The sequence below is a fragment of the Dendropsophus ebraccatus genome, chromosome 2, assembly GCF_027789765.1.
Source record: "Dendropsophus ebraccatus isolate aDenEbr1 chromosome 2, aDenEbr1.pat, whole genome shotgun sequence".
NCBI classification, from domain to species: Eukaryota; Metazoa; Chordata; class Amphibia; order Anura; family Hylidae; genus Dendropsophus; species Dendropsophus ebraccatus.
Window position 1 is genome coordinate 95,965,866 of NC_091455.1, and position 16,468 is coordinate 95,982,333.

Sequence of the window (16,468 nt, forward strand, 5' to 3'; positions counted from 1 at the left end):
TCTATCTATTATCTATCTATCTATCTATCTATCTATCTATCTACTATATATCTCCTATCTATCTATCTCCTATCTATCTATCTATCTATCTATCTATCTATCTATCTATCTATCTATCTTCTATCTATCTATCTATCTATCTATCTATCTATCTATCTATCTATCTATCATACATCTCCTATCTATCTATCTATCTATCTATCTATCTATCTATCTATTATCTATATCTATCTATCTATCTATCTATCTATCTATCTATCTATCTATCTCCTATCTATCTATTATCTATCTATCTATCTATCTATCTATCTATCTATCTATCTCCTATCTATCTATCTATCTATCTATCTATCTATCTATCTATCTATGTATCTATATCTATATCTCTATCTATCTATCTATCTTCTATCTATCTATCTATCTATCTATCTATCTATCTATCTATCTATCTCTTCACTCTTCTAAATATGCATACAAATATACATGTGACAGTTTATTTAATGTAGTTTCGACTTGTTGTAAAGTATCATTCATTCTTCTATGAAGTTGCTAGAGATGACAGCAAACCCTGTGTCGCACCTGAGGCAGGTATATACCCAGTACAGAACCCTCTACTCCATATTAAAGCACCAGGCATATTTAAGCAGCAGCCAAACAAATACACATAATACGTCTTATGCAATCAGGAAACGAAATGAGAAATGCTCTTTTGGCAGCAAAGCTCCTTCTCTTAACAATGATTTGCAGTGTGTGCTGAAGAATGCTCATTCTATTCCAGCAGAATCCCTGCTCTGGTGGAACCTTCCATACATCCTATGGAAATAGAACACGTGACAAGTCGATGGGAAATCGAAGCACTCATCAGCCTCATTTATGGCTCAGTTTTTCAAATACAATATAGATGATTTTTTTTGTCAAAACTAATTATATAACTGGATGGGGATATACTATTAAATACACAAGGTGTTTTTTTTGTTCTTTACTGAAGGGCACCGTTATAGTAACCTTCTGTTCATTTACTACAGCCAGAGTTTTAGATGTATTTATAGAGTACAGTATAATATATATATATATATATATATATATATATATATATATATATGGATTCATTGTAAGTACAGAAATAAAGTCACCCTGGGAAGTATGTTCTACACTGAACTCTCCAGTACATCAAATCGAAATATTTAGAAACATTTCCAAATCATATTAAGGTGCACACACGAAGGGGGTTCAGTGGATCCCTGGATCAGCATGTGGCAGTTTCTTTCCTTGAAATTTTACAACCACTACTAGAACCTTCCATTTATAAAAACGCTGTTCTTTTCTGCCCCGACGTGTATGAAAGTCTGATATATAACTGATATCATTTTCCAATTTGTCCAGCTGCCCCTTATCTTTCTCTGTGTTATCCTTGTTTAACCTTTTCGGTGTCATTATGTCCTGATAGATATTGTCATTTGCTTGATGTAATCGCTATATTGACGTCATGTCTCCATGTATGTCCGTTATTTCTTCTTACATCATGTCCCTCTGGTGTGGAATAGTATTACCGGGCTGTAGTTTATGATGCTTTACATCCATCACTATTAACAATGAATGGATTACTATATAAAAGAAATGATTTCTGATTTCTTTTCCCACCACAGAACGAGAAGCTGCGGGATGGTACCTGGCATTATGTCACCTTATTTTACAGTCTCGAGTTTGCTATACACATAATGCCCAAAAACTGTTCATTGGAAGACAGGATTTGAGGTTGTGGACTAGCAATCGTCTGATGTGACAGGGTCACACCGCAGCTGTGGCTAGCTCCCTTCTATAATGAAGGCTGCTGATAGACTCCTGCTTGCCATCACAATTCTGCTGGAGGCGAGTAATAGCCAGGGGCAGTGGCATTGCCACCCAATGATAAAGGGCTTACCCAATGTGTTGGAGAACAGAACAGCTTTTAGATCAGAACTAATCATTGTGCAGCCACAGCCATCAGCCACCCTCCCTTCTAATCTACAACGTTTACAGCTAAGCTCTCTACCCATCAGTGCTTAGGTTTAGTTATTGCATTGTATCTATTTTCCCAGAATGGTCAAAGAGGAACGAATGTCTGAAAACACACACACACACACACACACACACACACACACACACACACACACACACACACACACACACACACACACACACACACACACACTACCAGGCAAATGAAATTCGAAATTAAATTTAAATAAAAAATATATGTGTGAAATGCCAGTGGTGTAACATGTTGCCATAATATGCATATACCATACATGTGTGTGTGTGTGTATATATATATATATATATATATATATATATATATATATATATATATATATATAAACCCTGGTGGAGTTTCAGCAGATGGATGCCCAACAATCAGATCTATCCTGTGGATATGTGATAAGTCGTGGTCATGGAAAAACCCCTATAACTGGATTGTCACACTAGGTATATAATTATATAGACCGACATACCTACCTACCTAATGGCACTACTAATTATAGACTTGCCATTTCTGTATAGACCTATACATGCACATTCAGGAGTCAGGACTACAGGTCCAAGCAGACACTTTAGTTAGACTGTACACTGGAAGAAGGTGGAGATCTGCAAATGTTCCAGCTTTTACTACAAAACTCAAATACAAAAGTTTATTGTATAGATATGATTTCAGAGTTAAGCTTGATGCATAGATTTAGTGCCAGAACCAAGTTCATAACATAGTACAGTAACAAAATGAATCTGAATGCAGAGATACTGAACCTGAATGAAGGTTAGTACATACACAGCACCAGCACAACTGCAGCTTAGCAAAGATATCTTTGCAAATTCATATTAACCCCTGCCATGTAAGTTTGTACAGTATGAAACTACAGCTCCTAGTTTGGCCCTAACATTGCTAAGGTTCTGAGGATTTGAGTTGTTTTGTTTCCTTTCTATTGCCATGACAAAGTTGTTTTTGCCTCCTTGCTTTCCAAAACTTCTTACTATACTAACAAAAAATAACCCTCATAATGCCACTTGTTGTGCTTCAGAAAATAAGAACACCCTACCCTGTGCTTCCCATACACTGTGTAATTTAAAGTGTCATTGTTGTTTAAACTTTCAATATCTAAATCAGCAGTAGATGTGATATAAAGCAGGTTTACAATTTACATTCATTATTTGTTTTAGTTATCATAGAAAACACTTGCTGTTTTCTCACTTAAAAAAAAACAAAAAAACAAAAACAAAAACAAAAAAACAGGAAACAGCCAGAAAACATGAAGTCCTGTGTTTCCCTGGCCATCTGAGCGCTCACAGAGAGAAGACAGTCATGTGATTGATGGATATATTAAGCCATGTACTGGCCAGAATTTTTGTTTTCAGTCTTTTTTTTTTTTAACAAGCACAAGTCAGAAAACCTGCCTTCAGGAGACTGGACCTGGATTTCTGGTAAGTTCAGCTTTGTTTTACAGCATGATAACAGAAAAAAAGAATGTTTATTGCAAACTTGCTTTATATCACATCTAATGTTGATTTAGATTTTGAAAGGTATAACAATAGTGACACTTTAAACATGTTGCTTCCATACAGTACCATACACTGTACCCTCATAGGAAGCGCCATATACCGTGCCCCTAAAGGCAGTACCAAGCAGGATAAATGGAAAAGGGTCTGAGGAACTAAGCTGTGATGATTTTTTAATGCCCATGGCTCACCTTGTAATTTTCTTTATCACTTCTTTACCTTTCTTCCTTACTTTCTATCTTCTGATATTCCTAGAGCCCTATTACACGGGATGATTATCGGGTGAAAAATCGTTAAATCGTTCGAATTTAAATGATAATCGTTCAGTGTAATTGCAGGCAACGATCAAAAAATCATTCATATGTCATTAATCGTTAATTTAGATCTGTACCTAAAATTATCGGTAATCGTTTGCTAATAGTTTGCTAATTATTCGCTGTAATTCCACGTTCGTTCGCTCAAGTTCCGCATTTTTTCACTAATCGTTCAGTGTAATTGCACATTGTTGATTGTTTTTCTGGGATCAGAAGGAATAAACAATCATAGTAACGATCGCAATAACGATCGTAGTAACGATTGTAAATATCAATTATCGTTCTGTGTAATATGGTGAATGATTTCAGGTTAACGATAAACAATCTAGTTTGTGATCGTTTATCGTTAGTCGTTAAAAATCGCTCCGTGTAATAGGACCCCTACTCTCATCATGGGTGATTTTAACATCCCCATTGACAACCCAATCTTCTCATCAGCCGCTTTCTTTCCCTAACCTCCTCCTTTGGCCTCTCTCAGCATCCAACCCACAACCGTGGGAATACCCTGGACTGGGTGTTCTCCTGACTTTGTCAAGTTTCTCACTTTATCATCACTCCCTCCGAGCTTTCAGACCACAACCTTCCCTCCTTCTTGGTCACAAATTCTCATCCTCCTCTTGACACCCCAACCGCACATAAATACCGGAACCTACGTGCCATCAACACCCAACAATTCTTAGACACGTTATAGTCATCACTGCCCCCTATCTCTACCCTCTCCTGTCCTAATCTGGCTGCCAAACAATACCACAACACCCTCAAAACCACCCTGGACAAACTTGCATGCCTCATACCCCAAACAGTCAGACACAGGTGGCCACAACCCTGGCACAAATCTAGAACCTGTTTTATTCAATATGCTATAGATGTGCTGAACGCTTGTGGAGGAAATCCAAGACAACAGTCCGGGGCCCAGGGTTCATTTAATGGACCACTGATTTTGGACAGTATTGGGAGAAATTACCTACTATATGGTGCACTAGTATATGGGACAATATTGGGAAATTAACTCCTATTTGGGACACTATTATAGGATTACCTACAACATGAGGGAAATAATGGGGTAACTACTGTTTGCCTGCACTATTAGGCATAACTACAGTGTGGGGCACTATTGGCTATAGTTACTGTGTGGGGGCACTATTATGGGGTAACCTCTGTGTGGGGCACTATTAAGGGGTACTCTTAAGGGAACTAATGCTGCATGGGCTACATAAGGGGGCTTTATTATTATTTGGGGCACTATGTATGGACAGCTTATATAGAGGTGGGTAGGTGGTGTTATAAAAAAGCAAAGGCGGGAAGACAACGAAAGAGAAGACACCAATCAGAGAAGACACATTGTGAGTCACCGGATGTACTGCAACTGTGCTGTAATATGCTGACTGTATGCAGGGCCGTATTTGGCACTAGGCACCTGCGGTCCGGTGCCTAGGGCGGCACCCGCAGGGAACACTTTTTTTATTATTTAAAAAAAAACAAAAAAAAAAACCCTCTGGTGCCTAGTCCGCGACGGGGGGTGGGTGGGTGTATGGTGGTGGTGGTGGTGGGGGGTGACGGAGCGTCCGGGAGCAGGATGGGCAGGCTGCATGGGGGGAGGGAATCGCCCATCCTGCTCCTGCTCCCGGCCGCTCTGTCTCCCCCCCACAGCCTCTCCCCGACCCCCCAGCCTCTCCCCCCTGCATTCTCAGCCTCTCCCCTGACCCCCAGCCTCTCCCCCTAACCCTCAGCCTCTCCCCTGCCCCCCCAGCCTCTCCCCTGACCCCCCAGCCTCTCCCCCTAACCCTCAGCCTCTCCCCAGCCTCTCCCCTGCCCCCCCAGCCTCTCCCCTACCCCCCCAGCCTCTCCCCTACCCCCCAGCCTCTTCCCTACCCCCCAGCCTCTTCCCTGACCCCCAGCCTCTCCCCCTAACCCTCAGCCTCTCCCCTGCCCCCCATCATCTCCCCTGCCCCCCAGCCTCTCCCCCTGCCCCCCAGCCTCTCCCCCTGCCCCCCAGCCTCTCCCCCGGTCCCCAGCCTTTCCCCCCTGCATTCTCAGCCTCTCCCATGACCTTTCAGCCTCTCCCCTGACCCTCAGCCTCTCCCCGGCCTCCCCCAGCCTCTCCCCTGCCCCCAGCCTCTCCCCTACCCCATCAGCCTCTCCCCTGCCCCTCAGCCTCTCCCCTGCCCCCCAGCCTCTCCCCGCCACAGCCTCTCCCCCTAACCCTCAGCCTCTCCCCTGACCCCCAGCATCTCCCCTGCCCCCCAGCCTCTCCCCCTGCCCCCCAGCCTCTCCCCTGGTCCCCAGCCTCTCCCCCCTGCATTCTCAGCCAATCCACTGACCCCCCAGCCTCTCCCCCTGCCCCCCAGCCTCTCCCCTGGTCCCCAGCCTCTTCTTCCTGCATTCTCAGCCTCTCCCCTGACCCCCAGCCTCTGCCCTGACCCCAGCCTCTCCCCCCTGCATTCTCAGCCTCTCCCCTGACCCCCTAGCCTTTCTCCCCTTCCCCCCCAGCCTCTCCCCTGCCCCCAGCCTCTCCCCCAGCCTCTCCCCTGACCCCCAGCCTCTCCCCCTACCCCCAGCCTCTCCCCTTACCCCCAGCCTCTCACACTGACCCCCAGCCTCTCCCCCTGACCCCCGGCCTCTCCCCTGGTCCCCAGCCTCTCTCCCCTGCCCCCCCAGCCTCTCCCCTGCCCCCTGCCTCTCCCCCTACCCCCAGCCTCTCCCCCTGCCCCCCAGCCTCTCCCCTGACCCCCAGCCTCTCCCCCTGCCCCCAGCCTCTCCCCTGGTCCCCAGCCTCTCCCCCCTGCATTCTCAGCCTCTCCGCTGACCTCCCAGCCTCTCCCCCTGCCCCCCAGCCTCTCCCCTGGTCCCCAGCCTCTTCTTCCTGCATTATCAGCCTCTCCCCTGACCCCCAGCCTCTCCCTTGACCCCAGCCTCTCCCCCCTGCATTCTCAGCCTCTCCCCTGACCCCCCAGCCTTTCTCCCCTACCCCATCAGCCTCTTCCCTGCCCCCCAGCCTCTCCCCCGCCCCCCAGCCTCTCCCCCAAACCCTCAGCCTCTCCCCTGCCCCCCAGCGTCTCCCCTGACCCCAGCATCTCCCCTGCCCCCTCAGCCTCAGTGTAGGGAAATGACTCCAGAACGGCACTAATAGGGGATAGAACAAAAACATCTCCCCCTATCCCCTATTAGTGATGTTCTGGGGTCACTTTCCTGCACTGAGCCCCCACAGATCTATGTATTCTGATCTCCCACAACGGCTCCAGGACCCAACTACAACAACTGTAGGCACTACAACTCCCAGAACAGTCTGCAGCCCTCAGGATATGCTGGGAGTTGTAGTGCCTGCAGCTGTTGTAGTTGGGTCCTAGGTGCATCATACACTGGATGCTTTGTGGCATATGAGAATACATAGATCTGTGGGGGCTCAGTGTAGGGAAGTGACCCCAGAACATCACTAATAAGATATAGGGGGAGATGTTTTTGTTCTATCCCCTATTAGTGATGTTCTGGGGTCACTTCACTGCACTGAGCCCCCACAGATCTATGTATTCTTATATGCCACAAAGCATTCAGTATATAGGACCCAACTACAACAGCTGCAGGCACTACAACTCCTAGCATGTACTGACTGTCTGCAGCCCTCAGGATATGCTGGGAGTTGTAGGACAGTAGTACAATCCTATGATAACTGCTGCTGTAGACAGATGTATTGCTGGACCTTCAGGGCTGATGGTTGTCACCCACAGATTGCAGCCACCAGGAGCCTCTGCACACAGTGATTTATTACAGGGTTGTCCTCTCAGAGACTACAACTCCCAGCATACCCTGAGAGCTGTATAAATGGAGGGTGTTCTGAGATTTGTCACAGATACAGATAAATTCAGGAAAGGAATGGGTCAGCATGTCGTGTCTCACTGGTTGTATATTGGTGGGCCCCAGGTACCCCAGGATTGGGGGGGGGGGGGGGGGGATTGGGGTATCTGGTGCATGTAAGGAGCATTGTGTGGTTTTGCCTGCCTGTTGTGTTCAATAGCTGCCCAATGTTACAGAGGCAACATTGGGCAGCTGGTGTCCTTTTCTCTTGAAAGATGCTAGGTGCCAGAATTCTGTTTGAAGTTCACAGTTTTTTTTAATATTCATATTTTTTAATTGAAAATCTGGGCCTTTGTATATAGACTTTTCAGCACTTTAAAGTGATGATATGAAAAATGCCACAATGCCAGGTGTGTGAAATTGGTTTAATATATACAAAAAAAGCATAAAAAAAGAGAAAGAAAAAAAAGTAAGCTGTTAGTAAAGGCATACATAATAAGTCCACTTACACAGAGTAATATGTGAGGATATTACCAGGGGTGACAGTGTATAGGGACTGGAGACTTTCATTTACATTGTCTACTAAATCACATTATACTTAAAGTGAGCATGAGCAATTTTACCCATCATTGATTTATTTAAACGCCACAGACTCAATTACAATCCTCACATGAAAATATTAGAAATGCTATATTTCCAACCATTTGCAGCTGATTGATGAATGAACATTTATTTGTTTTGTATTCATACAATATGTGTCATTCTCAAAGCTTCTCAAAGCTTAACCTGAATATTGTCATGATGGCCTTCTGATTTCTAATTTTCCAAAGAATTGAAAGAATTAAAATCTCTCAATATATAAATGCATTCAAAGCATCTTTTTTTATTGTAATGGCAATATCATAAACTGGGGCTAAAGTAAGATAAGGTTTCTATACCTTGACATTTCTTTTTTTTTGCTCCATTACCATTACATTCAAACTACAACTAGTAAGTGAAATATTGAAGTGATTTGTGTCTACAGTCCAAATGCAGAACTATGGGGGGATTCATCAAGACCGGTGTTCTCGTAAGTTGAGCCCACCCCCAATTGCCCTGCGGGATTCACTAAGAGGCACACACCTCTTAGTTAATCCTGCCCTCTCTGTTCCTAGTGTATGGCCGGTGCAGAAATCTACACCTGCTCCTGAGGTAAATTTCTGCCATTATTTACACCTGCCAGCAGGTGTTAATCATGGTAAATCAGGCATGGGAGGAAGCCACGCCTCCTCCCAGCCTTGCTGACGCCTCCCCCTGCACGCCCATCAGATGAGAGGGGGAGATTACAGGCTTATGCCAGGTAGAAGTGCGATTCTGTGCCTTCTCCCTGGCATACACCTAGGCCTCAGCAATTATAAATCCCTCCAATGTGTCTTCCTCATTACAGTCTACACAGAAACTCTGTGTAGTCTAAGGTTGTGTTCACACATAGTATTTCAGTCTTTTTCCAATCAAGATCCGAAGAGGGTTCAAAACACATTTTGCCCTGTCAGTTCCATTCCTGATTTTGGTTAAAAAAAATTATGATCAAAAGACTGATGGAAAAGCTATGTGTGAACATAGCCTAAGGCTGCAACCCAGCACCGGCCAGACATGAAGCACTGGGGGTGGGCCCGCCAGCCCCCAGTGTGAGGATCTCCCCTTCCCTCTGTGACACAGCTCTGTTGATTCTAAAGTAGCAGTGTGACAGAGGTTAGGGGGTTTCGTCACACTGGGGGCTGGCAGGCCCACCCTCAGTGCTTCATGCCCGACCAGTGCTCAGTAATAGACCGGCGCCATGCACAGGAACAGGGCAGCGGTTCAAAAAAAGGAACACGGCACCAGTATCACCGTGCCGGTGCCGGTCTGTTCATGTAAGAAACACCAAGTGATGGTACATTCGCTTTAAGGCTATGTTCCCACTATGGGATTTCATTGTGAAAAAGTGGCAATCTATTAAAAGTGACAGACGCAAATAATGATCATGATTATTACTTGCGGCTGTTATTATCAATATGCCGTGGCCCGGAGCGATGTTGTGTACAGCTGGAGGGCTCTGGTGTTTTGGAGCAACTTGTCAGGGTGGCCAGGAATGGTAGTACCCACCCCGAACACATGGGCACTGGACCTTGGTAGAACTAGTGTGAGATGTAGGTGCAGTGCAAGAGATGACACATAAAGTGACACTGTCACCCCCTTTTTGCATTCTGAGTTCTCAGGTGTAATGGGTAAATTTAGCAGTTTTTTTTACCTTATTTAATATCATACGTCATGCTGCTTGTTCAAGTAAAAAGTAATCTTGTATCAACTGCAGATTGTGCTAAGTGCGCGGGGCTTTGCAGCATTAGCGCCACTTAGCCCCGCCCACAGCGCAACCATTGGCTCCGCCCCTCCAAGATGTCATAAGCAAATAAGCCCCGCCCCTCACCGACCATTGGAAGAGGCTGGCCTAAAGGTCTAGACCCCACCCCCTCTAGGTTGGCCCACCAATGGGCGTCGAGATGGGCGTCCCGCTGCTTCCCGCCCATGTGCGATTCATCTGGATCGCCGCCAATCCTCCCGGAGGTTACTCAAGATGTAAGTATAAGTCTATGTTTGTCTGTGAATGTGTGTGAATTGACATGATTGTTTTTTTTAGCATATTGTATGGATGAGAGTGAGTGTTGGTGTGTGCCTGTTGAGAGAGTGTGGATGATGGGAGTGTGCATGGTGTGGATGATGGGAGTGTGCATGGTGTGGATGATGGGAGTGTGCATGGTGTGGATGATGAGAGTGTGCATAGTGTGGATGATGAGAGTGTGGATAATGGGAGTGTGCATGGTGTGGATGATGGGAGTGTGCATGGTGGATATGATGGGAGTGTGCATGTTGTGGATGATGGGAGTGTGCATGGTGTGGATGATGAGAGTGTGCATGGTGTGGATGACTAGAGTGTGGATGATGGGAGTAAGCATTGTGTGGATAATGAGAGTGTGCATGGTGTGAATGATGAGAGTGTGCATGGTGTGGATGATGGGAGTGTGCATGGCATGGATGATGGGAGTGTGCATGGCATGGATGATGGGAGTGTGCATGGCATGGATGAGAGTGTGGATAATGAGAGTGAGCATTGTGTGCATGATGTGTCCACACAATGCTCACCCCTATCATCCACACTCTCATCATCCACAACATGCACGCTCCCATCATCCACAACATGCACACTCCCATCATCCACACCATGCACACTCCTATCATCCACACCACGCACATGCCCATCATCCACACCAAACTTACTCCCATCATCCACACCATGCACACTCTCAACATTCACACTCTCATCATCCAGACCATGCACACTCCCATCATCCACACCATACACACTCCCACCATCCACACCATGCACACTTTCATCATCCACACCATGCACAATCCCATCATCCACACCATGCACACACACCCTTACTGGGTATCAGTCCCTCTGCCTTTCCTTAGGGGTGACTTTCCTGACTGAAGATTTCTCGGCATAGGCAAGGGTTGGCCATATATATATTTGACCGTTTCCTGTCAGATTTCAAAGACCGCCATGTGAGGTAATACGAGTCTGGGTGGAGCTCCAACTCAAGAATTCACCAAGTGGACGAGCGTGTTTCAGTAAGGCTCTTCGGCTCTCAGCAGCAGAAACTCTGGTCTGAAGTCAGTCTCCCAGCATACACTGAACTGAACTAGAGGACGCCTCCCATGAGGAACTAACCCCACTACATATATGGGTGTGTCACAGGAAGGCAGAGTGAGAGAGTGTATAGAAGTATACAGTGGAATGCACCTGTGATTGGTCATACATAACACCAAGCTAAAACCTTTACACACACAGTGACTGTGCACTGGGGAGAGTGAGACACATAGTGGCTGAAAGTGCAAATTACAGCTGACAGCACTTAGTGTGACACCTAAGAGAGTTACATTCCGAAAGGCTGTTAAAACTTAGTGACCCCTGTACTGGGACACTACAAATAGATGGCTGCCTTTTCCCAATAAAATCTTGCAGTGGGAACATAGCCTAAGAGGGGGACCATGTGGGAAAAAGTAACATTACTTTTTTTGCACAGTATCAAATATCCCATTGAAATCAAGGAGAAATGTTTTTAAGGGAAACTGTATGGTTTTTGAAATTGGCCTGTTTTTTTGGGGGTCTGTTTACATCATATTTGGCTATCCTACTAAAACATCAGTTTGATCTATTAACTGATCCACTGGTTTTCAATAGGGGTTCTGTCTCAGTTTGTGTCCTTTTGACAAGTTTCACTCAGGATATACACTACCGTTCAAAAGTTTGGGGTCACATTGAAATGTCCTTATTTTTGAAGGAAAAGCACTGTACTTTTCAATGAAGATAACTTTAAACTAGTCCTAACTTTAAACAAATACACTCTATACATTGCTAATGTGGTAAATGACTATTCTAGCTGCAAATGTCTGGTTTTTGGTGCAATATCTACATAGGTGTATAGAGGCCCATTTCCAGCAACTATCACTCCAGTGTTCTAATGGTACAATGTGTTTGCTCATTGGCTCAGAAGGCTAATTGATGATTAGAAAACCCTTGTGCAATCATGTTCACACATCTGAAAACAGTCTAGCTCGTTACAGAAGCTACAAAACTGACCTTCCTTTGAGCAGATTGTGTTTCTGGAGCATCACATTTGTGGGGTCAATTAAACGCTCAAAATGGCCAGAAAAAGAGAACTTTCATCTGAAACTCGACAGTCTATTCTTGTTCTTAGAAATGAAGGCTATTCCATGCGAGAAATTGCTAAGAAATTGAAGATTTCCTACAAGGGTGTGTACTACTCCCTTCAGAGGACAGCACAAACAGGCTCTAACCAGAGTAGAAAAAGAAGTGGGAGGCCGCGTTGCACAACAAAGCAAGAAGATAAGCACACTAGAGTCTCTAGTTTGAGAAACAGACGTCTCACAGGTCCCCAACTGGCATCTTCATTAAATAGTACCCGCAAAACACCACTGTCAACATATACAGTGAAGAGGCGGCTGCAGGATTTTGGGCTTCAGGGCAGGGTGGCAAAGAAAAAGCCATATCTGAGACTGGCCAATAAAAGAAAAAGATTAAAATGGTGTCAGGAATCTGCAGTAGCCTGTGTGAACTGGACCTGGTGTTTTGCTTTTGTGTGCCACACCCGATTGCTTCTCAGCTTCTGGCTATGCAGGAGTTAAGCTGAGAAGCTCCTGGTCTTGATTTTACACCTGTGTTGTTGCTGTGATTGACAGGTTTCTCTGCCTGTCTGTACCTGGAAGATCAGAGCTCTGGCCCAATAAGGATCCAGACCGGGCTCTTGGTCAGCATAAAAGCAAAGCAGAGACTGAGTCCCAGCGCTGGCTAATTAGGTTAACTCCTGGTCCCAGCTCCCCTGTCTATTCCTGCGAACCCCTCTCCTAATCCCTCTGTGTTGCTCGACTTGTTATCTGACCTTCTGCCTGACTATTTGACGATCCCTCTGCCTGCTGATTTTGTACTGCGCTGCCTGTGTGGATTTGACCCAGCTTGTTCACCATTCTTTTATGTTTGTTCGTCCGTCTCGTTCTGTGTGCACTTTATCAGTGTAGGGAACATCTTTGTGGTTGTCCACGGCCGCCTAGGGCCGATTGAGGCAAGTAGGCAGGTGACAGTGGGTGGGTTCAGACCTAGGGCCCACTGTCTTGTCCTGTCTGTATCGCCCGATCCTGACAGATTAGCCAGCCTAACTGGTTTTGCCTCACGGTCACCATGGACGCCATGACCACCATAGTGGACCACATGCAGCAGCTCAACACCATGGTGCAGGAGCTGGCTGAAAGGGTCCAAGAGCAGGAGACGGCCCCCCGACAGTTTACTATGACCTCCCCGGTACCTCCTGAGCCTCCAGTTCAGCTCCCAGAGAAATTCAAGGGGGACAGGAGAAGTTTCCGCACCTTCCGGGAGGGTTGTAATCTGTTTTTCAGGCTGCGTCCTTGCTCCTCTGGAGATGAGGCTCAGAGAGTGGGTGTTATGTCCCTTCTCCAGGGGCCCCCTCAGGAATGGGCATTTTCCCTGTCACCTGACTTTCCTGACTTGCAGGCAGTTGACAGGTTTTTCTTTGCATTGGGCCTGCTGTATGATGACCCGGACACTGCAGCCAATGCTGAGCGACAACTGACCAGGTTACGGCAGGGTAAACGTCCAGTTGAGGATTACTGCTCAGAGTTCCAGCAGTGGAGCGGTCTTTCCACTTGGAACGACTCCGCCCTCCGGTTCCAATTCTGGTCCGGGCTGAGTGACCAGCTAAAAGACCTTTTAGTGGCTTACCCGAGTCCTGACACCCTCGAGGGAAGTATGACTTTGGCCATCTGGGTGGATTGACGATTGAGGGACCGACAGCGGGAGAGGAGTACCCCAGACCATAACAGAACCTCATTGTCTCCAACTTCCTTCCCTAAACCTTGGCGGAACCCATGCAAGTGGAGGTCACAGACGCCAAGGCCAGGCGGACACACTGTCTGCATAACAACCTCTGTCTGTATTGTGGCAAAGCTGGACACCGCGTAAGAGGATGTCCTTTCAGACCGGAACAACTGCCAGAAAGCTCCAGGCGCCTGAGCGACTATCGAGGGGGTCACTCAGGCGCACAGGTAACCTTCACCCCAAAAAATAAATTGTTGTTGCCAATTTCTCTTATGTTGGGGGAGAAGAGTATGTCAGGGTATGCCCAGATTGATTCTGGGTCCTCAGCTAATTTTGTTAACGCCAAGTTCTTTTCAGGTTTAGAGGTTTGTCCCTTGCTGCTCAAGTGTCCAGTCAATGTCACTGGAGCAGACTCCGCCCCCTTTGCTCAAGGGGGCGTACGATACATAACTCCCTGCCTGGAAGTTAAGGTGGGTTCCGTCCATATTGAAAAGATGGATTTTCTGGTGATGCATAACTTGTCGTCAGACGTCATCCTGGGGTTACCTTGGCTGGAGGCTCATAACCCTGTTTTTAATTGGTCCAGCCGGGAACTGGTGCAGTGGGGTCCTAAATGTGTCTCTCACTGTATTGCTTTGTCTCTCACGAAATGTTCTCCTGGGGAGGGGGAAATTCCAGAATTTTTATCTGATTACTCTGATGTCTTTGACGAAAAAGCTGTGGACGGGTTACCGCCTCACAGACCATATGACTGTGCCATTGAGTTAACTCCCGGTGCTAAGTTCCCCAGGGGTCGAATATTTAACTTGTCCTGTCCTGAAAGGGAGGCCATGAGAGAATATGTTAAGGATAGTCTGCGTAAAGGACATATTCACCCCTCATCGTCTCCGTTGGGGGCAGGGTTCTTTTTTTTGGGCAAAAAAGACGTTGGGCTTCAGACTTGCATTGACTACCGGGAGTTGAACAAAATTACGGTTAAAAATCAACACCCGTTACCCCTCATTCCGGATTTGTTTAACCAAATCGTTGGTGCCAAATGGTTTTCTAAGGTGGATCTACGTGGAGCTTATAATCTTATAAGGATCCGGGAGGGGGATGAGTGGAAGACCGCCTTTAATACCCCAGAGGGCCATTTTGAGTATCTTGTATGCCCTTTGGGTTATGTAATGCTCCGGCGGTCTTCCAACACTTTGTGAACGATGTATTTCGTGAACATTTGGGTCGACTCCTTGTTGTCTATTTGGATGATATTTTGATTTTTTCACCTGATTGGGCTTCTCACATATTACATGTACGTACAGTAATGGAGCTTCTGAGGCAGAATAATCTGTATGCCAAGTTATCGAAATGCCAGTTCGGTATCCAGGAAGTCTCATTTCTTGGTTACTACATTACCCCTAATTCGTTTGGTATGGACCCCCTTAAAGTTACTGCCATTGAAAACTGGGAGCGACCCAATAACCTGAAGGCCCTGCAAAGGTTCTTGGGATTCGCAAATTACTATCGAAAATTTACTTCTCACTGGTAGCCAAACCCCTTACGGATTTGACTAGGAAGGGGGCGGACTTAGTTAACTGGTCCCCAGAAGCGATCATGGCATTCGATAAACTTCGGCGATGTTTTACAGAAGCTCCAGTGCTGGCTCAGCCTGATTTTGAGCGCCGCTTCATAGTGGAGGTGGACGCATCTGAGGTGGGTGTGGGAGCAGTGTTATCTCAGGGATCTAGCACTTTTACCAACCTTCGTCCTGTTGCCTACTTCTCCAGGAAGTTCTCCCAGGCCGAATGTAATTATGATATTGGCAATAGAGAATTATTGGCTATCAAGTTGGCGTTTGATGAGTGGAGACACTTCCTGGAGGGTGCCAAAAATAAGGTGGTCGTGCTTACTGACCATAAGAACTTGGTGTACTTAGACAGTGCTAAACGTCTCACCCCACGTCAAGCCAGATGGGCCCTGTTTTTCTCAAGGTTTAACTTTGAGATCACGTACCGGCCTGGTTCCAAAAATGTCAAGGCTGACGCCCTGTCTCATAGTTTTGACATAGAAAATTCTCCCAGGAACCAGCCCGATACGATTTTAAACCCCGGTGTGGTGGTGTCTGTCCTACAACAGGACCTGGTGACCCAGATCGCTGAGTCTCAGTCCTTGGCACCCAGAAATACTCCGGACTCCTGCTTGTTTGTACCTCCGGATCTTCGTCTCCGAGGCTTGGAGGAGATTCATAGCTCTGTGTTGGCTGGACACCCAGGGGTGGCAGGAACCAGGTTCTTGCTCTCGCGCCACTACTGGTGGCCTTCCTGGGCCCGAGATTTGAAAGCTTTTGTTGAGGCTTGTGAGACTTGTGCTAGGTCTAAGGTCCCTCGAAGGCCACCTGAAGGATTATTACATCCGCTACCGG